The sequence below is a fragment of the Canis aureus genome, chromosome 4 (genome assembly GCF_053574225.1).
Source record: "Canis aureus isolate CA01 chromosome 4, VMU_Caureus_v.1.0, whole genome shotgun sequence".
Taxonomy (NCBI): Eukaryota; Metazoa; Chordata; class Mammalia; order Carnivora; family Canidae; genus Canis; species Canis aureus.
The window spans coordinates 79184910-79211137 of NC_135614.1; the positions used below are offsets into that span (position 1 = coordinate 79184910).

General features: G+C 34.4%; 1 long non-coding RNA gene across 5 annotated transcripts in view; it reads right to left on the reverse strand.

Moving 5' to 3' along the window:
• LOC144313053 (uncharacterized) overlaps window positions 1–26228 on the reverse strand; it is a 90803-nt gene that overhangs the window by 36763 nt on the left and 27812 nt on the right. For 3 of the 5 annotated variants that reach the window (XR_013378748.1, XR_013378745.1, XR_013378744.1), the window contains exons 3-4: window positions 23414–23482; window positions 21550–21685 (exon numbers count right to left, since the gene is read on the reverse strand). This is a non-coding gene — a long non-coding RNA (uncharacterized LOC144313053). Of the gene's footprint in view, window positions 1–16136; window positions 16381–21549; window positions 21686–23413; window positions 23483–26228 lie in introns of those variants that run through there. The other 2 variants (XR_013378746.1, XR_013378747.1) reach the window with 2 other exon arrangements.

Consider the following 26228-nt stretch of genomic DNA (forward strand, 5'->3'; position numbering starts at 1 on the left):
TTTGAGCTGGTGATGTTCTTAAATGAGGGAAGATAGAGAAGAACAATTCTCTTGTCGAAAAATGCAAATACTCCTTAATCATCGTCTTCCTACACACAGCTCTGAAATCGAGTTGGATTAGAGGAGAATGTTTCTTTTACAGTAGTTCCCATTATCCAAGGGTACCTCAAGACCCCTGGCGGATGCCTAACACCACAGACAGTACTGAGCTCTGTATACATTATGCTTTTTGTCCTATACATACATACCTAGCATAGAGTTTAATTTATAAACTAGACACAGTAAGAGAATAATGACAAAAATAATAAAACACAATCATAGCAATATGCTGTAATAAGTGTTGTGTGAATATCATCTCTCCCTCCCTCAAAATATTACTCACCCTTCTTGTAATGATATGCTATGATAAGATAACATGGCTACATGATAAAATGAAGTGAGGTGAATGATGTAGGTATTTTGATGTAGCATTAGGCTGATACTGAGCTTCTGACAATACATCAGAATACGGATTATTTGCTTCCGGATTGTGGTTAATTGATGGTAACTGAAACTGTGGAAAGTAAAACCATGGGTGAAAGGGGACTACTATAATCCTAAAAACAAATATCCCTCTTAGCCTGCTAACAGAAAATGAGTTTTATCGCATCTGCTTAGACATTAAAAAATATCTTAAATATTGCACCCAAACATAATGTTTCGATGTGATTAAGAAATGCAATTTATATAAGCTCCCAACGTAATAGTATATAAGCATGCTTTTAGGAGTTAATTTTAGAGGAACGCAGTGTCAACAACTATGTCCTTATGTGATTTCTAAAAAAAATCCACTCAATCTGAATTTCTTTACTCTGTTTAAATTTCCCATGTTGGAAGAATCTGTTTTAAAAGTAGCACTTAGTGTTCTAATTCCCCTAATTTAATGTCTGGAAGCTGCCCACTTGTAACTATGTAAATACCAAATTATTCTATCTTATTGTCATTGCTTCATTAATTTTCTGCAGGTTAAATGCAATTTTAGATCATACTTTCAAGTTTCATATTATATCAGCAATTTTCTAGCTCTTATTTAATACAAGCAATTTAATCAAAATGTTGCCAGTGAAATTAGAGTACAGTGAAGGGAATTTTTTTATTATTATTAAGTATTTTGTACCTCCCACAGGTTATAGTACATAAAATGTTCAGCAGTTCCTAAACAGTACTACTGTGTTTTCATATTAATGCAGCTAATGTTTGGATGTTATGGCAGGGGAAATAAAACAAGACCTCATAATTGCCATCAAACTCCTAGAATCTTCACAATCTAAATCCTATTCTGGATATTTATTTAAATACTAGCACCCCTTCTTTAAATCAGAAAGTTGTGCTAACCTTTGAACTATTTGATTTAGGGATATATTCAAAAATCCGATTAACAGAGAAGCCACTCCATTCCTAAGAATTTTTTATTTTTATATCTCTTGATTATGTTATTTTTCTTGTATTGATTTATCCTCAGAGTTTCTCCCCTTACTGATAAGATGGCTGCAGCAATGTCAAGTGTGATGTCACTTTAGCCTCATGTCCAGAAGGGAAAATAAGCAGGTGCCCTGAGTTTGACTTTCTCTTACACTGATGATGACAGGGATTGTGGCCAAGGGCATAATAGGAGGTATTTATTCCTAGAAAAAAAAAAATTGCCTGCTTGCAAAGTTGAGTATAGGGTAAATTCATCCAACTGAGTGAACTAAAACTGAGGTATATATAAGCAGATTCCCATAGAAATGTATATATTCTTTTATCAGGATGTGAGTAGATTGAAATAGGAAGAAATAGAAAAGAATGATTTCAAATACTTTGGGGGATCAGTAGTGTGCAGATATCCTATTAAAATGTTAAGAAATTACATTTAAATAAAGAGAAATTTCTGAATTCCAAACTTTTATAAATTTATTAGAGAAAATCAAAAGGTGTCTCATTTAACTAAAAATCCTAGAGAAAACTATGGGAATCTTGAAACACATGTACAACATTCATACATATTCTAATGTGCTTATTTGTCATTTGTATACCTTTGGTTTGTTTTAAGCAGTGTGAGCTATAGTTTCTACCTTTAAGAAAAGTTTAATCTCCAGTATCTTGAATTTTGGCATAAAATTTGAACACCTGAAACTCTGCTTTATAACAAAAAAGCTATCTTGGTATCCACTCTTTCTTTTACCACTGTTTTTAGTCCTCAAAAAATATTTTTATTCTGTTTTTTTTTTTTTCTGTACTCAGTCATGAATTTCTCAATTTCTCTCTCCCTTACTTTAATTTGCTCATCTACCAGAGATTTAAGGAAGCAAGCCTATCAATACAGAGAAGCAGACAGAAACATCACCAGCCTTTATAGGAAAAGATTAATGCATTTGCTTATTCTGTCCCTTTTTGTGGCACGTCTGAGCAATGATTGTATTAAATACAGGCTCAGCTTTAGGCAGTAATATAAAAAATGATAGTAGGAAGGAAAGTAAGTTTATCATAGAGAGAATGCTGTCATGAATTAGTCTTCTTTTTTTTTTTTTTTTTTTAAGATTTTATTTATTCATGAGAGACACAGAGAGAGGCAGAGACACAGGCAGAAGGAGAAGCAGGCTCCCTATGGGAAGCCTAATGCGGGACTTGATCCCAGAACCCTGGGATCATGGCCTGAGCCAAAAGCAGATGTTCAACCACTGAGCCACCCAGGCGTCTCTAGTCTTCTGTTGATAGGCCTGGCTGGAATGTGATTGGTGTTCATTACTGGTTCTTTTATGCTCTATTTTTCTGACTAGCTGCCATCTTGCATATGATCTTTATTTTATCTTATTTTATTTTAAATAAAATATTTTATCTTTTTTATTTATTTATCTTTTTGTTTTATCTTTTATTTTATCTTTTAAAGATTTTATTTATTTAATCATGAGAGACAGAAAAAAGAGGCAGAGAAACAGGCAGAGGGAGAAGCAGGCTCCATGCAGGGAGCCCGATGTGAGACTCAATCCGGAGACTCATATGAGTTATTTTAAAGATAAAATTATTACTGGAAAAATAAGGAAGTAGTTCACTTTCTTTTTTTTTTTTTTTTAAATTTTTATTTATTTATGATAGTCACACACACAGAGAGAGAGAGAGAGAGAGAGAGAGAGAGAGGCGCAGAGACACAGGCAGAGGGAGAAGCAGGCTCCATGCACCGGGAGCCCGACGTGGGATTCGATCCCGGGTCTCCAGGATCGCGCCCTGGGCCAAAGGCAGGCGCCAAACCGCTGCGCCACCCAGGGATCCCAGTAGTTCACTTTCTTGCTTCATTATTCTTCACCTATTATTTTCAGGAAATACATAAGGCAAAGATAGGAAAATGAGAAATTATTTTTAACTACATCATAATTTATTAAGTGATCTGGACTCTACAAGGGCAGAGGAAATGTGTCATACTGCATTAAGTAAAACCTATAACTACACATTTTAACAAAACAGGTTTTTTGGGTTAGCTTTCGTCACCTAGAAAATTAAGGATGAATTCATATTTTTTCATATTTGGTAGGTAAATATTACATGGAGCATGTAATCTTGAAATGAATAAGTATATAAAAGTGGGCCTTTTAATCACTTGCAATAAATAAGAAAAGACTGCAGTTAGCTAAAAGAAAGAGTACCTATTTTCCATTAATCTTAGTCCAATATACTATGTAACCAGAAAAAGATGCGGTGACGATTATGAGCTATGTGTTCCAGCAATGTCCCACTCAAGCTGTCAGGTTAAAGAAAATTTTCCTGACCTTCTGTTAAGATACATGAAGAGCAAAATGAAAGCTAACTTAAAGAATAATCTGCAAGTGCTCTCTTTTGAGTGATCAAACGCATAAGTAGGTGATGAGCTTTCTTACAATCTTCCCTTGCTTTCAACTGGCCTTTACTTTCACATTATTTTTTCTTCAGCATTCTATGCTCTGAGTTTGTCTTTGATCTCTCCCCAGAAGGAAGCATGAATATGCACTTCCAATTTCGAGGGATATTGTAAAACTTTCAAGAAATTGCTTATTTTATGTTCATTACTTTCCTGTTTCAGTTATATACACCCTAAACTCTCTAATGTCATATGCTTGTAAAATCCATTAAGAAAAAGAAAAATAGTCTACATCTATAAAATTGGGAAATTCCAATACCCGAGGGACCTTCCCTTTTACTTCTGCAATTCTAAGATTTCTCTACCATAATGTAGCCCATAGCAATAGAGGAGGAAAGAAAGAAAACAAAAAAACAACTTGAGTCAATACATGTTTTTTTTGAAACAACAACAACAACAACAACAACATTGTATACTTCCATGATGCTGTCAAATAACATAGAAAACTGACTTAATTAGGATAAACTCAAGGTCATTTTCCATGTTAGGCACTGATTACTAAAATGTCACCTATAACCTTCTCAAATAATTAGATTCTCCATTTAAATATTCACTGATAAAGCATTTTAAAAGGCAAAATAATTACTGTTAAACCATTCTGTTTTATTCAGGGTCTTATTTGCTGCTTTGTCACATCCATAGAGTGCTGTTAGTAATTTAAATAATTCAAGCTTTGGAAGATTGGTATGTTAATTTAATTAAAACTTTTCTGCCAATTGTTATTTTGCCATGTCTTATTGCCAGTACTTTCATAAACTGTGGAAGCTGTTGAGGAAAGAGACTACAATTTGCAATGAATTTCCCTTTCTGTTGAAAATGAGAACCATTATAAAATTTTATTTAGCCATTTATCCAAGATGGCAATACACTATACCCAGGATTATAGGCCTGTGAGTTTGAAATCTTCTGTGATTTAATGCTGACTGTCCTTTTCCAGCTCCATGGTAACCTGATTACATTGCCTTGAAGTAGTAAACATGTTGCTTGATATCTAAATACATGCAGAACTTTTGCCAAAGGCACAGCATCTACTAATGAATTTCAGTGGTGTTGGCCAGGAGAGTGTCAGTGAAGGCCAAGTACGGCTTTAACTTGAGAGTCTTGATACTGATCACGGAAGAATTTAGCTACAACAGTGTTTTTAAGCCACCAATTTTGCAGGTGACTTAGCAAATTAAAGGTGACAATATGAAGTTTTAAAAAGTCTGAATAAAAGCAATGTATAGGCAGTAATCCAATCCAGGAATCAGAAGATACAGATCCAGGCTAAACTCTGCACTATGAAACTTTAGGGAGAAACATTTGCCTGTAAGAGTTTATTTACAGAGAATCTGATTTAAAGTATGAAATGAGAAATAGAACCTATTATAAAAAGCAAACATAGATAGATGTTATTTACAGAGAAGAAAATAGGCTTAAAGTATTTTATACAACCTAGCCTTTGGTGGGGAGGACCTGTAATTAACGCCAGGTCATTAGATGTCATAGACAGCCCACAAGCTTAACCTTTTATACATTATATTTCCTCCCAGCTGATGATGTAAGAGGTTAAGTAGTGGAGGTGAAGAAAATTCAAAATAAATAGGAAGTCATCTCAAATGTGTCACTTTTGTCTTTCTCCCAGGGCTAACCTAATCATCTCTTTGTCTTCTCACTGTCTGCGGCCACACTCTGGTGTCCACTAAGAGGCCATGGCATTGCTCCCTGTTCCAGATCGTCTCTTCATCCATTCTAGTCAATGTCATTTTACCTTCTTTTTTTTCTCAAGTAAATAAAAAGTTAATAATAAATCTGTGATAACAAAAAATTTTTGAAAATGTGGGGAAAAGAGGGTAAGCCCAAAGCTAAGTGTCTTATAATCATTTTCATTTTAAGATTGTGTGATGAAATAAGGTTTATCCTGAGTTTTTTGACATTCATCCAGTGAAGAGACACCTCTCCTTGAATATGGGCAAGCTTTTGGACTGCTTTTATTCACAGAACATGGAGGAAATGCTTCTATCTTCTGGGTGGAGGCTACTATTGCTTTCTATCTCTTAAAACATATATGTTTAGGACCCAACTATTCTGAGAAGCTCAAGAGATGTTAGGAGGCTATGTGGGGACGAAGTATGATAAACTCTAGCTGGGTTCCCAGCCAGCAAACAGAACGGACTCTCAGCAATGTGAATGAGACATCTTGATTTTCCTGCCATGTCAATCTTAAAAATGACTCTAGTTTCAACTTCTCTTCAACTGCATTCACTATGAGAGGCAACAAGCAAGAACTGCCCAGCTGATCCTAAGCAACACATAGAAATAGGATAGAAAACAGTTTTTAAATTTTTTTCCTTTAAGCCATTAAGTTTTGTGGTGTGTTATATAGCAATGGAACAGGTTGCCATATACCCAGTTATCTATCCATCACAGTAAATGCAGTGCCTTATGCCAACTAAAATATACTGGTACCTGACCCATCTCTGGCATCTATTTAAAACTTGTTACCCAGGATTTAATCTTAAATTTAGCTAAATCCTTATCTTGTTGTGTCTCAACTATTTTTGGATTTCTCTGTTTAGAACTTCCACATTCAATTCAAACAATAACGTTTACTCTCCTTCACCATGTCCATTTCTTCTTATATTCCTTTCTCAGGTTAATGGAAATAGAATTTGAGAATCACATATTCTCTAAAGAGCTATCAATTTTGACTTGAATTGTTTTTGGCATCTAAGCTCTTTCTTTATATTCTCTTAGTGGCATCCTTAGTTGAAATCCTCTATTTTACATACATTAATTAAAGAGTTTTTCAGCCACTGTTTCTCTGCTCAATTTACCACTTAGCAATGAATCTATCTTCTACACAGTTCCTTATTTTTCCAAAAGTAAAATGTAATAATGCCATTACTACACTTAGTTGATTTATTGTATAAAAACATTGTTTTCCCTCCATCTGTAAGATACCAGATGAAAGATACACAGACAGATCTTGAAGGTTTAGAACTTGGGAATTCACTAAGATTCAGGGAGCCAACACCTGTCTTTACAGGAATAAAGCCAAAAAAAAAAAAATGATACTGAGGAGAAATACATAGCTAGTACTAACAATAACCCAGATGCTATTCTAAGCATCCCAGATGTATTGACTCATTTCATCCTCACAATATTTGTATTTGATAGGTACTGTTATCCCACTTTACAGATAAAGAAATTGAGACACAGAGGTTAAAATAATTTGGACATTTAGCACTTCTATATCCCTTTCAAATATTAATACTTGATAAGCATTGGTACTAACAGTCTTCATAAATGTCATGAAATTTATGAAAGATATGAAAAAAAGGAGAGTATATAGATTAGAACATCTAGGTTTGCTTCAAAACCATTACAGTATCCAGATAGAAAATTGCTCTATTCAAACACAAGAGTGACTTGATCAGAACTTTAAAGTCATCTCTAGAGCTAGGAAGAAATTTTGAAGGTATACCTTTCCATGGAAGCATGAATTGCACAAGAGCAGATTTCGTAAAAAGTAAAATAAATAGTATAGAAACTGTATACTGAAATGTAAATTAATGATATGGGTCAATTTCTATTTTTTCTCACCTCTTCTCACAAATGTACATAAAACTACAAAGACTAGAATCCAAAAATAATGGATGTGGGTCACAATATTTCTTTATCCTAACCTTCAAATACTGTATATGTATGATATATGTGTAATAAAAGTCATGGGAATTTTGTGGGTTTTTTTTTTTTCTCAGTTTCTTTTTTTTTTCTCTCAGATTTTTGACTAAACTCCTAAAGTTCCTAAAACTCCTTCAAGGAGCTCTTAAAGGAAACAACATAGAAATAGGTGGTGTCATCCTCCATACCTTGTGATGAAATACACTTATTCCTTGCTATCACTTCCCTTACCACAATTATCTATGTAATCAGAGCAGACTGGAGAGTCTATATGCTCAGAAGATTGGAATTCACTTGAAGGGAAATCATCGAAGTATGAGTAACGAAAATTAAATTTTTCCTAGACTTGAAAATTAAGACACAGGGAAGAAGATTTAATCCAAAATGGCTGAAAAAAAGTGAAGTGAGATATAAAGACATTTCTATTTTAACATTATTGAGTCCATACTTTTAAAGAACATATTAGATATCAAATAGTACAGAGCAGTTTAGGAATGACAAACAATGGTACATGTGAAAGCCTTATTCTCTGCCCTATTCTTCAAGGTATATTTTAAGTTTCTATTTCAGTTTGAGAATTGGCTCCAAAAATTTATATGATATAATATCACCATTTTTTTTATTTATAGGTTCTATAAGAGAGTATTGATCCCTACCATGAAAGATGGAAATTTAACTCACTTGAATTGGCATCTCTTCATCCCTGACCCCATATGTGTTAGAAAATTATAATATTAATTTTCATTCTTGTATTTAGCGGAAACAGTTCTTAAAATTAATGTTCCAAAGTTACCTTTGCACAGTTAACTATATTTGAGTTATATAAGGATTGGAATGAAAAATAACAGCCTGCTCCATCCAGAAGGAACTCACTTCCCATCGCCTTCAGGCTGTGACTTTCAACACTTCTGGTTGAATTTTTAGTATTTGGGAGGTTTTTTTCTATCTCAAAATTACATGCTTATGCTGATATTCATTTGTTCTATATTTTAGTCATTATGTACTTGTATTCATTTGTAAGAAATGAGTTTAGCCTACCTTTCCAGCTTTTCTCTATCATACCCTCTCATTTTTCATCCTTTGATTCTCTTGAAAGATACATGGCAAATTTTTAGATCGCTACTCAGTAGTTATATTATAATACTTAAATGAATATGTCTAGCAGTACTTCCTTTTTTTGAAGTTTCCAGTAAGTGCCTATTATATGCTAGACAATTTTTTAATCATTTGAGATCCATTGTTCAATGAAAATAGATGAAATGCCTCCTTGTAAGGAGTTTACATTGAAGAGAAGAATATAAACTATAAATATAATAACCAAATAAATTTAAAAAGAATATCAGAAGCTGATAAATGCCATGGTCAAAGTAAAAAGTGGGGCAGGAAAAAGAATATCTGGAGTTGCTTAGAGGAAAAAGAGAATATGTTTTAAATATGATACCAGGCGTTGCAATATCTACATGAAGGGAACACTTGAGCAAAGATGTGAATGAAATAAAGGGATTTGCCATGCAAATATGTTGGTGAAAGCATTCTACGTGGAGAAAATGGTGAGCATAAAGTCCCTTTGGCTGGAACATGTTTCTATTGGATCTGGAGGATTTAAGCAAGGAACTTGGCTTACCTGGAATGAGAAGCCTATTAGTAGGGGATGCTGTGAAGGAGGACATACATGGCTAGATCATGAAGACCTTATAGACTATTTTAAGAACTTTGTTTTTTTCCTATGAGTGGAATGACAAATCACTGCAGGATTGTGAGCATAGAAATCAGCAGTCTTAAAAAAATTTTAATCTGGTTGCTTCATTGAAAATAGGATGTTGGGCTCCCAGTGAAGGAGAAGGAACAACAGTGATAAGATCACAGAAAAGAAGGAATGGGGGAACAGACCCAGAGACAGCAATTGGGATGATAAGTACTCAGATCTGGATGTATTTTAAATGTAAGCAAAAAGGATTTTCCAAGGCATTGGTTGTGAAAAGTAAAAATGATGGTTCAAGCATGAAATCATGGTTTTTGTGGTGAACACTTGGAAAGACAGAGTTGCCATCAAATAAGATAGGGATGGCTTAGCAGGAGCAGACTGAGTTGAGGAAGAAAATTATCAGTTCATTTTTACATATGTTGATTTGAGATACTAAGTAGACAATCTTGGGAAGCTAAAACTGAGACAAAGGCCAGTACCGTAAATTAATTTGGAAGTTAGCGTATAGATTAAACCCATAAAACTGGAAAAGTACACCAAGGGAAATGAAAGTATAAAAAGAGAAAAGATGGGAGTCATAAGTCCTGGAACACTTCGACAGAAACAAGACAAAATAAAACAAAACAAGAGGTGGAAGAAGCAGAAAAAAGAGACTAAGAATGAGTTTCTAGAAAGTAAGAGATAATTAGGTATGGTGGGCTGCCTTGGAAGGAGAAGGGGGAAGTATACGGATGGAGAGGGCAATAAACTCATTGAATTGTGCTGCTAGTTTTATGCTGCACTATGGGTCTACACTGACTCATTCACTGGCATTCTCTGTGCCTTGTCAAGTGTCCTTTCTTTGGCTCTGGGAACTCCTCACCTCCATATTCTCTTTCATCTCTTTCTAGAACTTATTTCTGTGTATACTTGGCAGATAGGTTGTCTGACTTTTTTTTTTGTCACCTTTCGATAATTTCCATTTCATTTGTTTTTGTTCTACTTTGATTTTTAATTCTATTTAATTCTCTGTTGAATTCTTTTTTGTCTTCTAAAAGAAGACAAAAAGAAGTTGCTTTTTATAGCATCCACTTGTTGATTAATGCTGTACCTTCTTTAAATGCTCAGAAGCTACCCATTATAGTTATCTTCCCAGATTCTGTTCTTTTCCTACTGTTGTTTTTTTTAAGATTTTATTTATTTTTCATGAGATACACAGAGAGAGAGAGCCAGAGACACAGGCAGAGGGAGAAGCAGACTCCATGCAGGGAGCCCTATATGGGACTGGATCCTGGGACTCCAGGATCACGCCCTGGGCCGAAGGCAGGCGCTAAACCTCTGAGCCACCCAGGGATCCCCACTGGGGAATTTTTAATGTCAGAATTTTTAGTTACTTCTTTTAAGCTGGTAAGATTTTCCAGTTTGGAAGAATATATGCCTTGCTAACAGCATTGAAAAATTATAGAATTCCAGCAGGGAAAGAAACTGGTGGGTCCCAATATTCATATTTGATATGTAGACTTTCCTTCCAACCATACCTGTTAACTGCAGTCCATACCCTTTTATCGCCCTCCAGTACAGTGTTTACTTTTCAGTAATAGAGAAGGTGTAATGGTCTCCAGGCTGAGTGGAATGGAGTAGCTGAAGGGTGGGTGTAACTTCCGTTCAGATAAATTAATCTTCCTGTTAACCACATCAAGTTCATATCCACTTCTGGGTTTATTTGTTACAGCCAATTCCAGAAACTTATGAGGGTTCAGTCCCACAAATCCAATTGCTCTTCAGCTTGTCACAACTGGTTTAATATTCTGCGTTTTAGGTTTAGTAACTCACACACTGCTTATGAAGTTTCCAAAACATTGTTGATTTTTTTTTTCCCTCCTCTACTTTCTTTTTAATTTAGTACTTAAAACTATTGTTTTAGGAGGATTTTATGTTGTGGAGGGTAATGAATTCTCACTCTGCCATGATACTCTTGGATATCTCTTGTAACATTTATAACTTTCATATATATAATGATAGTCTTTTTTTCATTTTTTCCTCAACTTCCATGTTACTCAAATTAGCAACATTCTTAACTTTACACTAACGTTTTTTTTTGTTTGAACTTTTTACTTTCGGGAACCCTGGGTGGCGCAGCGGTTTAGCACCTGCCTTTGGCCCAGGGAGCGATTCTGGAGAACTGGGATCGAATCCCACGTCGGGCTCCTGGTGCATGGAGCCTGCTTCTCCCTCTGCCTATGTCTCTGCCTCTCTCTCTCTCTGTGTGACTATCATAAATAAATAAAAATTAAAAAAAAAATTAAAAAAATTAAAAAATAAACTTTTTACTTTGGAGTGATTTTAGGTTTACAGAGAGGCCCTGTCAGTAGAACATGTGATGCTTGATCTTGGGGTTGTAGTTCAAACCCTGTGTTGGGTATAGAGCTTACTTAAAAAACAAATACAAATACACTATCATTTATGACTTATACTAAAAGTTTATATATCTTATACATATATGTATCTTTTGAACAGTACTATTATACACTTCATAGACTATAGTACAAATACAAATTTCATATGTGCTAGGAAACAAAAACTGTGACTAGTTTTGTTGCAATATTCTTTTTATTGTGATTGTCTGGAACCAAACCCACAGTATCTCCAAGGCATGCCTGTATTTAGGAAAGTGACAAAAGTATTAAACTTTTAGTATAAGATATAAATGTTAGTCTATTTTTTTCTTTCTTTCCATAAGAATATTTTAAAGTAGCTTCAGATACTAGAAGAAAATATTTTCGACATCACCATCTTATGGACTCTCTTTTCTTACATTCAACTAATTCTTTAAAATCATTATAAATTACAGCTCAGTGCCTTCATATTGATTTTGCTTGGGTTGGTTGTTTTTGTTATTTATGGAGATTCTGTTTGCCTTATTATCTGCTAATGGAAATATGACTATTATGTTTTGAAAACATCATATTTACAATAGTTTCAGTCATTAAGCCTATTGGATAAAATTCCTTTTATTTCTGGAGAGAGCCACCTGTGGGTGTGTCATGTAAAATCACAACTCCCAATCCATCCCCTTTATTCTTCTTATAATTAAGTATGCATTTCTTTAAACATAATTCATTAGTCTCTTCATATTATGATATTTTACAAACATTTTTTGTTCTATTTTTGGAATTTCATGCCATTTCTTTTTCCAAGTGAGGTCTTTCTTCCCTGATTATTAATGAATTTTTGTGATCTTATTAAGTATTCTAATATAACAGAAAGCAGTAGAGTTTATTAAATTTTACTAACAGTAAAACATGTACCTTTAGCTCCTTCAAAAGGCTGAAGTGACAGGGATTAGACAGTAGCTGTTTTCCAGAAATAATCCCGTGATCTGACATTTATGGCCAGGACAGCTGGTATAGTCTAGTTCCTTATGTCAAGAATAATTTAGTATTTATGTGGCACTTCACATTTAAAATGCTCTTCAATCATTAATAAAACATTTCCCTTGACATTCCTGTCAGAGAGGTCAGAATAACTACCAGTAACAAAAACCACTTAATAACAAAATGGTGAAAAAGTTACCATAATCCTCTTTGTTTCTTGGTGTTAATTTTCAGGCATGTAAAATCTGAGAATTTATTAAATCCACTGACTACACTGCATTAAGTTCCATGAATTTACAATAAGGATGTGTTACTATAAAAGATATTCTAAAAAGTTTAAGAAGTTGTGCCACCCCTTTCAAAAGCAGGCTGAATTCAAGGAAGTCTACTAAAAAACATATAATAAATCCTCTCCAGACTAAAGGCTATTCTAATCATTCAGAGGGGAGAGAATTCTAGAATATGTAGCATTAGCAATGTCTTGCTCAGAACTGAAAAATGAATGTAAGAGAGATTGATTAGAAGTTGAAATCATCTGTGAGAAGGATTGTTGTCTCTCAAGTATGCTTAATGGAAACATTACTCAACATTTTTCAAACAGATAATGAAAAATAGTGGCAATATACCCAGATGTTTTCAACTTAAGATACATCTAGCAAACATTATGATCTTGTGCTTAGTTACCACACCATAAAATTGTTACCAGTTCACAAATGATTTTGTGGGGTATGTGTGTATGTTAGTGTCCTTGTCCTTTTTTTACCCCTTTTTCTCTTTTTTATATTGTCCTAACAAGACTTTGAAAGTACATCCTTTATTTATACTCTCTAAAGCTATCTGGGCCTGTTTTTTTTTGTTTGTTTGTTTGTTTTGTTTTGTTTTGTTTTTATTTAAGGGAAGGTAATCAACATTTATTTCTAAATAGAAATAAAAACATTCAGGGGTATTTTTTCTTGGCACTTTTATGATAACTTTATTTCATGTTCATTTTATGTTTTTATATTAATTTTCTTGTCAAAAAGTGATACCCCTAATATATTATTTTTAAATATATGTATTTTTTGATAGTTAAATCTACCTTTTTTATTCCTTAATTGTGTTTTCTATTTTATTTGCGATCAGTCTTTCTCAAAGTGTTGTTAACTTATTAATTCTTTCCAATAAGCAAATTTTGGCTTAATATTTTTCTGTTTCAAGTATTTTTTTTTAAGATTTTATTTATCTATTCATGAGAAGCAGAGAGAGAGAGAGAGAGAGGCAGAGACACAGGAAGAGGGAGAAGCAGGCTCCATGCAGGGAGCCTGACGCGGGTCTCAAACCTGGGTCTCCAAGTCCATGCCCTGGGCCAAGGCAAGCGCTAAACCGCTGAGCCACCCAGGCATCCCTCAAGTGTTTTTTTTTTTTTTGTCAGATACAAAATGTTTTAAGCTTTATTGACCTACATAGTTTCCATTGCAACTACTCAAATCTGCCATTGTAGCATGAAAGCAACCATGCAATACATACATGAATAAACATGGCTATGTTCCAGGAAAGCTTTCTTTTAACAAAAACTTCAATGTTGTTGCAAGTTAAGTAAATATTTGATAACAGGAGTATCAGTGTTTGGGCAATAAGTTATTCTTTGAAGCACCTTTGGGTAATATGTCACATTATCTCTCTTAATTTTAGAAGGAAAAAATGGCAGGATTTGGCTTAAAGGAGGATTACAAAGTTTCTGGCATAATGAGAATGAGATCATATAACTTTTTAAAAAATTCCCTCATGTAACCACTTGCCTCATTTATAATTAGAGTAATAACAACCTGCTGACTATGGTCTACAAAACTGTACATAATGCAATTTCTTAGGATCTTGAGACAATCTGCCTCACTGTCCACATTCCTATCATACTACATGTTCTTTATGTCTTATTATAGCCAGTTAGTTCCTTTGTCAGGGCCTTAGCTCTTTTTGTCCTTCTGACTGGACAGTTTTTCATAGCTCTACTTATCTGGCTTGGGGCAGTGTAGTGTAAAGCCTAGGGCCACCTCTCTACTACCAGACCATTCTCATATATACATATATATATGAGACATATGAGATACCTATATCATAATTTGACACCCAGAAATGGTCATTTGTAACATTTTCCTTCTCTGCTTCCCTCCCATTCTGGTAATAATCACAGAATGAAAAAATAATAATGGCCAGGAAACAAATGCAGACAATAATACTTATCAAGTGCCTGGGTGGCCCATTTAGCTGAGTGTTGGTTTTGGCTCAGGTCATGATATCAGGGTCCCAAGGTCAAGCCCTATGTGGGGCTCCAAGCTGGGTGTGAAGCCTCCTTAGGATTCTCTTTCTCTTTCCCTCGGCCCTTCCCTCCTGCTCTCTTACAGAAATGAAACAAAACAAAAACCTAAAATATTTTCATTACTGAACTTCATATCTATAAGCATGTAAGATAATAAATTAGAAATTATAATTATAAAATAATGATTTCAATGTAAGAAGGAAGATAAGAAATAGAGTAATATTTTTTCAGTTACAATATGTAGTTCCTGAAAAAAAAGAGGGAAATACAATATAAAGACATCAGCATGCACATGGACCTCAGCATCATGACCAACAGCTTGTGGACTCCTATGCTAAACCTGCATTTCCATAAACTTTGCTAACTAATTGACCCAGAATCTCTGGCTTGGGCTGACTGGTGAAGGGATTTCTTTTTCAAAGCCAGTCTACCTCTACCAAGAAGATTAGTATTGGTGATTGATCCTTCAAATCTGATGACATCAATGCAACTATACAAATATAAAGAGGTGCCAGGGGAGCATGATGCCACCAAATGAGCAAAATAAATAAAATATCAGAAGAGCTTTACTTATTGAACTACCTTCCTGGGAGGTTGGGGGAGGATTAGTACCTTTATTTTAAGGAATTCTAGTAAACCACAAGAAAAAAAAAACGATGACTAAATGAAATCAGGACGATAAAACCTAAACAAGATGAAAATTTTAGCAAAGAGAAATCATTAATAAAAAAAGAACAAAGAAATTTCTGGAGCTAAAGAGTGCAATGACGGATATGCAAAATTCAACAGAAAATTTCAACAGCAGATTCCATCAAATAGAAGAAGTCAGTAAATTCTTGACAGGTGCTTTGAAATTATCCAGTTAGAGAAATAAAAAGAAGAAAATTATAAAAAATAAATGAAAGTCTATGGGATTTATAGACCATGATTAAGTGAACCAGTGTATATACCAGGTGAGTAGTAGCAGGAGAAGAAAAAGATAAAGAATAGAAGGCTAATTTAAGGAAATGCTGGTTGAAATTTCCCATATCAAAGAGGGAAAAGGACAACAAGATTCATGAAGCCTAAAGGACAAACAAAGGGAATTCATCACCACTTATAAGAAATAATACAAAGAATTCTTCACATTGAAACAAAATGATGCTAGATAGCAACAAGTAAGCTATGAAAGGTAAAAATATTTAGTCAAATTCAGAATGCTATTAATAATGTAAGGGTAGTGAGTATATTATTTTTATCCCTAGTATAAAAGTTAAAAGACAGAATTACTAAGAATATAACTGGGGCATCTGTGTGGCTCAATTGGTTAAGCTTCTGACTCTTGATTTTGACTCAGGTCATGATCTCAGGGTTGTGAGATCAAGTTCCACGTGGGGCTCTGCAGTGAGCATGAAGCCTTCTTAAGCTTCCCTTCCCTCTCTTGCTCCTCTCCTGCTCACACTCTTGTTCTCTGTGGAAAAAAAAAAAAAAAAAAAAAAAAGGAAGTAAATTCTGACATTAATTAAAAAGTCAGGGGAGAGGGAATAAAATTGTAGATTTTTTTCTTGCCTGTGATTGTAGTTAAGTTCTTAACAGTAAGACACTGTTATAACTATAAAAAGTTTTATGTAGGGCAGCCTGGATGGCTCAGTGGCTTAGTGCCAACTTCAGCCCAGGGCCTGATCCTGGAGACCTGGGATCGAGTCCCATGTCGGGCTCCCTGCATGGAACCTGCTTCTCCCTCTGCCTGTGTCTCTGCCTCTTTCTCTCTCTGTGTGTGGGTCTCTCATGAATAAATAAATAAAACATCTTTAAAAAATAAAAAAATAAAAAGTTTTATGTAAACCTTGTGGTAATGACAAAGGAAAACTTATGACAATTAGAAAAAGGAAGAGAAAAAACAAAGAATATCATTACAAAAAATTTCACAAATCACAAAGGAAGACAGGAAGAGAGAAAAATAGAAACAAAAGAAGTACAAAATAGAAAACAACAAATGACAATAGTAAGTCCTTTCAGTTTTCTGATTACTTCAAATGTAAGTGAATTAAATTCACCAATCAAAAGAGATATGGAGAAGTGATTCAAGATGGCAGTGTAAGAAAACCCCAAACTCACCTGCACTCACAGACACACCAACTCTATAGTTACATTGAAATAATCCCCACTGAAAAAGAACTGAACATTAGCTAAACAGATTTCTCCACGAGGGATAAATGGGACACATTCATGTTTTGGGGGCCTTGTTTCTTTAGTGCAGCTCTCAAGGGCTGGGATGCCCAGTGTGAGGCCCCCAAAACAGGGGTTTGGAAACCAATGGGGTTTACATCTAAGGGATCTAGTAGGCTTTGTGGATCTGAGATACTTCTTTTGAGGAGCTTGCATGCAGACTCATTCATCGCAGGGTCTTGTGCAAAGGCAATGGCTTGAGAGGGAACTGGCTTCTACCTGAAGGACACTTAGCTGCTAATCTTAAAGTGCCTGCCCAAGGGGCAAGAACCAGTGGAGACTTTCTCTGGGGATGAAGGCGCTGGGAAGTACCATTCTTGCATTCTCCCTCTACCTTGTTAATGCAGGTGAGTGCATGCAGACAAAGCCTCACTAAACTATGGGCATGCCCCGCATCCAGCCCTCTTCCTCTGCATCACTAAACCTGAAGGTGTGACCTGGCCCAAGTACCCTTCCCCTTTTATCACAAAAGGCACGGATGTGCCCCCTCCTCAGCACTCTCTGTAGCCTTGCTAAAACTGGTGGGTGGGTGCAGTCCACATAAGGCATGGCACAGTATCACTTGCCTTGACAGCTAGAGGAACTTGCATTTCTGGCTGCATGGGATCATAACAATTGAGGAAGACAGTTCTAGGTAGGGACCACATTCAGGAAATTATACAGAGAGTGACGATAAGATACCTTTAATGTACCTGTGAGAAAGGCCTATCTACTTGTCTTGAAGTTTAAAGCTAAAGAAAGACTTCAGGACTTCCGGGCAGGAAGCCTTTACATGCCACACTGTAAAGGCTACAGAGCCATTCTCAGGAAACACACACAGGATGAAACCATTTGAGCCCTCCATTAGCTTCATTCCTACTTCCCAAAAAAGAGCTTATACAATCATCTGAAGCCCCAATTTTTATAACAGTTTCCTTGCAGACAATTCCTGATCTCCTGTTTTAGGACATCAGCAGGGTTTATTATTGCAGACCCAAAAGACTAGATCTATTAACATACTTTAAAAGCTTCTGCCCGAGGATATGGCTTTCAATAACCCTGAAACTAGGTGCTGACTGAGATCACTCCCTTCGGAAGACTTGCAGGTCTTGGCATACTCTCAGTAACTAGGAACCATCAAAAACAAGCCATGCTACTTACACAATCACAAAAGTTCAAGAAACAACAAAGAGCTAGGGCAAAATTGAGCAATAAGTTTCATCTGCTACACACTGCTACTACTTCAAGCCTGGGGGAGAAAAAAAAAAAAAAAAGCCTGGGGGAGGTAGCTGTTTCATCTAATACATAGCAACAAATGCAGAGTCAGTCAAAATAAGACAAAAAATAAGTTCCATATGAAAGATTTTGACAAAAGGTCAAAGAAAGACTTTAATGAAATGGAAATAGGTCATCTACCTGATAGAGTTCAAATTAATGGTCATAAAGATGGTCAGCGAACTCAGCAATAGAATGGATGAACACAGAATTTCAGCTGATGTAAAAAATATAGGAAAGTACTAAAAGGAGTCACAGAGTGGAAGAATACAGTGATTGAACAGAAAACTACACTAGTGGGGTTCAACAGCAGACTAGAAGAAGGAGAAGAACAGATCACTGACCTAGAAAACAGGGTAATGGAGCTCACCCAAACAGAGCAGTGAAAGAAAAACAGAATTAAAAAAAAAGGAATATAGCTTAAAGGACCTATGAAGCAATATCAAGCAGAATAATATATCATATTAAAGGGGTCCCAAGAGATGAAGATGGGAAGAAATGTACAGAACACTGGTTTTCAAAATAATGGCTGAAAACTTCTGTAACTTCGGGAAGGAAACAGATGACCACACCCAGGAAACACAAAAACCCAAGTAAGACACATCCACACCAAAATACACTATAATTAAAATGTTAAAAGCTAGAGGCACCTCAGGTGGTTAGGCATCTGATTCTTGATTTGGGCTCAGGTGATGATCTCAGGGTCATGAGATCAGTGATGGAGACAGTTTAGGATTCTCTCTACCTCTCTTCCTCTGCTCTTCCCCCATCCTACTCATGCTTTCTCAAGTAAATAAATACATTTTAAAAATACGAAAAGTAAAATGTTAAAAGTTAAAGAGAATCCTAAAAGCAGCAAGAAAGAAAACAATTTTTTTGTGTATAAGGGACTCTCCATTAGACTATCAGCTGATTTTTTTTTTTCAGAAAATCTGAAGGCTATAAGACAGTGGCATGATATATTCCAAGTGCTGAAAAGAAAATATTTCAACCAAGAATACTATGCCCAGCAAAATTATAATTAAGAATTGAATGAAAGAGTTTTTTCAGACAAGCAGTGGCTAGAGTTTGTCATACAGACATATACATATATGAGTATATTTGTATACCTATGAATATTTAAACACATATATGTATCATATATAAAAATATATGTATATACAGACAATCTGGATTTTTTGGTGAAACTATATAATTCCAATTCTTAATCAGTCCCATACTGATATCTTTTTTTAATTTTAGTTAGCATTTATCTTTACATGAAATCGTATTATTATTGTATTATGTCTATATCATTACAGTAGATTATCATTATAGGATATATACAATTATTTCTCTTACTATTTTTGGCATAAGCACAGGAAAGCAATCTTTAGCAGTCCTTAGTTGTATTTTTTTTATTGTCTAGAATAATTCTTGACAAATAGAAACTCAATAATTTTTAAAAAATATTTTACTTATTTGAGAGAGAGAGAGAGAGAGAGAGAGAGAGAGAATGAGAAGATGGAGCAGCAGGCAGAGGGAGAGGGAGAAGCTATATCCCTACTGAGCAGGGACCTCTATGAGGGGCTCAGTCCCAGGACCGTGAGATCACAACCTGAGCTGAAGGAAGACGCTTAACTGACTGCACCACTGAGGTGCCCTAAAAATCAATTTTTTTTCTGGAATTAAAAAGTATATAAAATATATATAGAGAGTGATACAATCATATAAACACCTGAGCCAATAAGTGTGCCATCTGTTGCCATGGGAAATATTGGAAGCAGGAGTGTTGTAGAGAAGAAGAAGAGTTTCTGGGGATCTCATTTAATATCACCAAGGACAGGATCAAGAAGTTATCAGAGATGGACAGATGAAACCAGGCAAGAGTGCTGATGCATTATTTAAAGAGAAAGAAGCTATAGGAAATAAGATCTCAACCACATGACAAGCTGATGAGAGTTTTAGTAAGAAAAAGATTCCATTTTTGTTTCGCAACATGAAGATATTAACAAGTGCAACGATGATAGATTTGTAAGGGTGGAAGATGAACAAGGATAAAAAGAGTAACTGATAGATTAAGAAGTAGAAGCTGTTGGAAGAAAGAAACATTTTATAGAATAGACAAAGAGAACAAATCAATAGGGCCATGACTGGAAGGGGATGTTTTCTAAGGATGTTTATAACAGAGCTATACTGGTCAATAAGGTAAGAAATGTTCATGTATCTGTTGAGCACTGAGTAAAGTCCAAATGCCATAAACGTAAAATGTGCACCAGAGTTTGAGGATTCGATAGGGAGAATATAAATTTTTCCTAAACATATTTATATTGTGTGCATATCAAGGTGACTATATATTCAATATGTTGAGTTAAATACAATATATTACAAAAATTACTTTCACATTTTTTACTTTTTAATGTGATTACATGTGTGGCTTGCATTATATTTCTATTGTATAGGACTGATATAAAATATATTTAAATGTCTAACCCACTTGAGGGAGAGTTAGGAAAGGAAGAGGAAAACAATTTATCTGAAATTTTTAAGACAAAGAGAAGATGAAATTATAAATAAGGTTGATTGAGTTCAATGTTTTAGAGAAGGCATATAGATGTAAAAAAAATAAAACTTCTTGAATTACTGGGAGAAAGTATGAACGTTTAGGTATGCTTTCTGATGGTTTACATGTGCCATGATTTCAGCAGATTGCTCTTCTGTGGCTCAGATCTAAGATGGCAAGCTGTGGTGGACATATGCTAGGGTGATCTCTCATGATATCCATTCCCTAGTGTTCATGCCTTTTATAATCCCTTCCCTTATGTATAGGTTGGATCTGTGATTTGCTTCTAGCTAAAAGAATATGACAAAGGTGAAGCGATAGTGCCAAAGTGATGAAATTCCCCAATCAGTTCTATTAGAGATAATAAAAATGCAGATTATTTTGTGCTGGGCTGACTTAATCAGATGAAAACCCTTAAGAGAGGGACAGGGACTTCCTTAAGGTGAAACAATACCCTTTATGGTTTGATGATATAAGGAGTCATGCCAAGGATGCCCACTCATGTGGCCTCTATGAACTTTTAGTAGCCTCTGTGACCTGAAGAGTGGCCTCCAGCTGAGGACCCGTGGAAAGCCAGTGCCTTCAGCTATACATTCATGAGAAAATGACACCTACCAACAACCTGAATGATCTTTGAAGCATATTCTTCCCTAATTGAGCCTCCAAAACCTGGCAGACAGCCCGATTATAACCTTTTGAAACCCTGAGCAGAGGAGACAGTGAAGTCATGTTCAGGTGTCCGACTCAAGAACTGTGAGATAATAAATAAAAGTTGTTTAAAATTGCCAAGTTTGTGCTTATCTGTAATGCAGCAAGAGAAAAATAATACATAGGCTTTTCCCTTTAAACAATTTTTATGGTGCACAACAAAGTTCTGGATATCTAAAAAGCTGAATTCTAGTCTGAGATATGACATTTAAAACTATATTAAAGTTACTTCACTGTTGGAGATGTTTCCTCTTATGCAAAAAATAATTTGGCCTAAATTAAATCTTTGATTATTTCCAACTCCAACATTCTATTTGATTATAAAATATCCAGAGAAGGATCCTCCATAATCATTTGCTACTTTCAGAGCCTCACTAGAACTTGGCATCACTTTTTTGCAAATTTATACCATACACAGACATTGGCAACAGACACATGTAAAACAAGTATGCACTAAAGAGCAGTAAATATATAATTAATATGATAAACATTGTCATAAAAATCCATTAGTTATTTTGTATTTGGAAGTTTGCCAATAATGACTTTTGAATATCTTCTCAGAAAGAAAAATCTATTGATATTTTACATTAATCTTACGTTTTTAAAGTGTTTAAAAACTCTTCAGTTTTCTTTAAAGTAAATATTATCTAACTATGAAAATAGAATATGGATAATAGGCATAAAACACAAAATTTTATCTACATTTGACACAAGATACAACTATTTTGTGGTCCTTGAAAATGTCCCAACAAGACCTGCATTGCATAGGAAAGGCATCTGTTTGAGTCCTAGAAGTCAAGTCCGATCATGAAGCAGGACAGCTACTTTCTCCCCTTCTTATATTTGTGTCAAATAATAGAACAGCTTAAAGATTAATAGCAAAATTAATAGGAGGTTCTTAAAGCAAAATGTGTATAATACTTCATAAAAATGACTGGCAGATTTTGAAAATGAATTATAGTAGATAATAAACTTACAAGGGCAGGTATCTGGTAGGGTGGTGTAGAGCCTTCCTGTCAGAGTTAATATTTCCATTGAAGATCTTGAAAAATAAGTAAAGCAGCCCTTAACCATATTTTCACATGAAATTACATCGAAAGAATGTGTGGAGAGGAAAGAGAAGCAGTGTAAAACAAATAGACTGTGACAAGATCATAGCAATCCCCTCTAGTTGTTGACAGGTTAAAACTTCAGTCTAAAATCCCTTCATACAAATCAGAGTAGAAATGAATGCCAATGGAGTCAGTGACGATTTCATTATGTAGAACTGAGAAAAAGGAAAGGCTTGTGAGAAAGAAATATTAGAATGTGTCAAAAAATGATTCATTATTGCACAAAAAAGATAACACAAACATATTCAGGAAAAAAATAAAAATGAAATACATTAGTATTTTCTTTAACTTGAGAAATAACTGAAATTTGAACAGATCTGCAAAAATTAAATGGCCTAGAGTACGAATCCATTTGGGTGGGGGAAAGGAATCACAAGGCCCGACTCAGTCCCGACATCTCTCCTTATTCATGTTATATATGAACTAAAATATGAACATCATTTTTATATTGTGAATAAAGAACCATTTCTAAAAGTACAGCACATTTAATTCAAGTAAGGTTCTTCTCTAAATAAGGACTTTCTTGGGTTGTTACTACGTTAAAAGCATATATAATACTTTTTCCCCCCTCAGGGAGTTAATATTTTTAATACATAGTTTCCTTTATCCTTTACAGGTATTTATAAAGTGAAACTATACAACAGCTTCTGTACTTTTACCTGAAACATTCTTCCATTTAAATTTATATTTTCAATGGAGCACTAACTTCAGGTAGGTAGGTTCACTCCCTATGTGAAGAGTTGAACAAGAGAGTGAGATATGTTTGAAAGTTCAAGAATGAGTAAGAGATGTCCGGAATAAGCTAAGCTCTACATTTTCCCAGCTCTGCTTCCTGGGGTAAGTTACTAGATTTCTCTGAATGTTGGTTTCCACAGCTGGTAAATGGAAACACTGACACATAATTCCGTGTGTAGTGAAACTCAAATAAGATAATCTTGACCAAGAAAAGTATTTAATGTACATGAATAGTATATAAAATATGATGGAAAATAGATTTCATTCTCTCCAGGCAAAAATAAAGTAGTGCTAGTTATCAGTGGGTGAGCTGACAATTAGTATCTCTATCTCCAATGCTCTCCCAGTTTTCATAATTTGCTTCCATTTGCCTTCTGTTGCTTATGTGTGCAAGTTGTTGATTTTATCTTGTCTCTTGGTCTTCCCTCATGTAGCTAGAATTTGTGGTAAAACATGAGAGCCAAAGAAGCAGATATTGAATTTTCCCCCTGTGACAAGGTTTTTAAAGCTAAAATCTTAAAGATTGATGGAAAATTAAAGTTACAAAGATGAAAACATAAAACCTCCAATGTTACATTCTTTCTGGTTGACTTAGTATACAACTGCATACTCCAAACTTTCCTGTTTTGTGATAATCATAAAAAAAAAAAAAAGACGTCGTTGGAATTCAAAACAGAAAATTTGAAGCAAGGATATTTGAAATAAACACTTTAAGGTAATAATTAAATTTTCTCATTATAGATACAAGAAAAGATACGGGGGAAAGGGGATAAATATTTTAGTTCTTTTCTTCTATCCTTCAGGATTTAAGTCACTTTAAGGTAAGGTAATAAAAGTTGTCTAAATTGATATATACAGTGATAAAACCAGACTAATTCTGAGATATTCATGCATTTGAATATTTTGCAGAGAATCCATTAATCTTATGTATCTCTCATCTTTTTTTACAATAGTGCCTCTTGGTTAATATCTATTGGACTGATTTACTCACAGACTGACTGAATTAAATCATTGATGTTTTCGAGACAATCTTAGGGTGGGTTAAAGCTGCCCTAATTTAGTTACTGTATGTTATTAGATAATTATATTTCTAAATGGTCATTTGATCATTTACAAAATGAAGAGAGTAATAATTTTAAGTTCTAGATAAACCCTAAGCCAATTAAGGGATGGGATTTGATGAGGGGCAATCAAAAAAAAAAAAAAAAAAGCTTATTGTAGCCTTCCCTATTTAACAACATAGATTAACCAAATAAATCTATAAAACCTAACCTTGCAATACAAAGACATTTATTAGGAAGCAGTAGACAATGGGAGTACTAAACCATGGTCTCAGAGCATTGGGCTGAGCGGCCTACTGGTTTCGTGATAGCATGACATTAAGCTTTGCTCTTTACTGTCCAAAAAAATAGGCTTTAGATATAAGTAGCTCCAAGGTAGCCAAACCATAGTTCAAGCAAAACCATCAAACTTACCACCAGATACATAACTCATAAGGGAATACTGCCACAGTAAAAGGTCATTTTCAAGAGAAAGGTGGGCTTTAGAAGATACTGGGAAATTATTTGTGGTTTTCCTTTTTCCTTTCTTGCTGTTTTTTTTTTTCCTTTATAGAATCCGATGTTATTTTGAATATCTATTAAATAAATTTCTTTTACAAGACTTGAACAACAAAACCCCTAAAAATCTCATTAAAAAATGAGGGTAAAATAAACATTTTGTTAACATGTAAAGGTATGTATACTAGTAATAGTACTATAAAAAGTATAAACCAGTAAGAAACTTATTTTTAAACAAAATAGCACTGGCACTTCGACTTGTCATTATTTTCTCAAGGTGACCCTCTTGGATCAAACTTAATTAAGCACTGTACCTTCATAAAATAGATATTACGTTGATTATTATGCATGGAATGTCAATACTCATACTCCCACTTGATATTTGTAAGAGAATAATAATCAAACATTTATTCTAAAGCTATAAAGAAGCATAAACCTGGAAGGCACTGTAAAATCATTTTGCCTACCTTCTTTTTTACATGATCACAATGAAAATACCTTAAATAACCAAAACTTTATTTGAAAATAAATAGAGCAAATTTTTACTTTATTTATTTATTTATTTATTTATTTATTTATTTATTTATTTTTTACCTTTTTTAAGCAATGTCAAAACAAAGAACAGAAAAAAACATGAGCACTGAAAATATTTTTATGGTATATATGTTATCATTTGACCCATTTTTATGATTATTCTATAAAAGATGTTTCAATAATCTTTCAAAATTCTCCATTTTTAACGCCCAAATCCTATATATGACAGAACTACTAGCTATCATATATTAAAATTAAATGAACTTTTTCCTATTTAAAGTTCTTTTTCTAAATTTACTTCAGCCAAAACTGTAGGATTAGAATTGCTAACACATTTTTTACAAATGGAATGAAATACTTAACATTTTAATTTTGGTCTTATTAGAGAGATCATAGTGAATTCAATCTTAATGAAAAGGCATTCTATACCATGTAAATTTGGGGTCAATTTAGAACTTAAAACCATTATGGTATCTTTATGGGGGAAAAATTGCAATTTGGGGGCACCAGAATTTATTCTTTTCCATGCCCTACTTTACAATTTGAACTCCAAATTTTATATCAGGAAAGTAATCTTTTTATATGAATGGAAAAATAAAATGTCCAGATTTTAGATTAAAATAATTCATATAGAGCAAATCACACA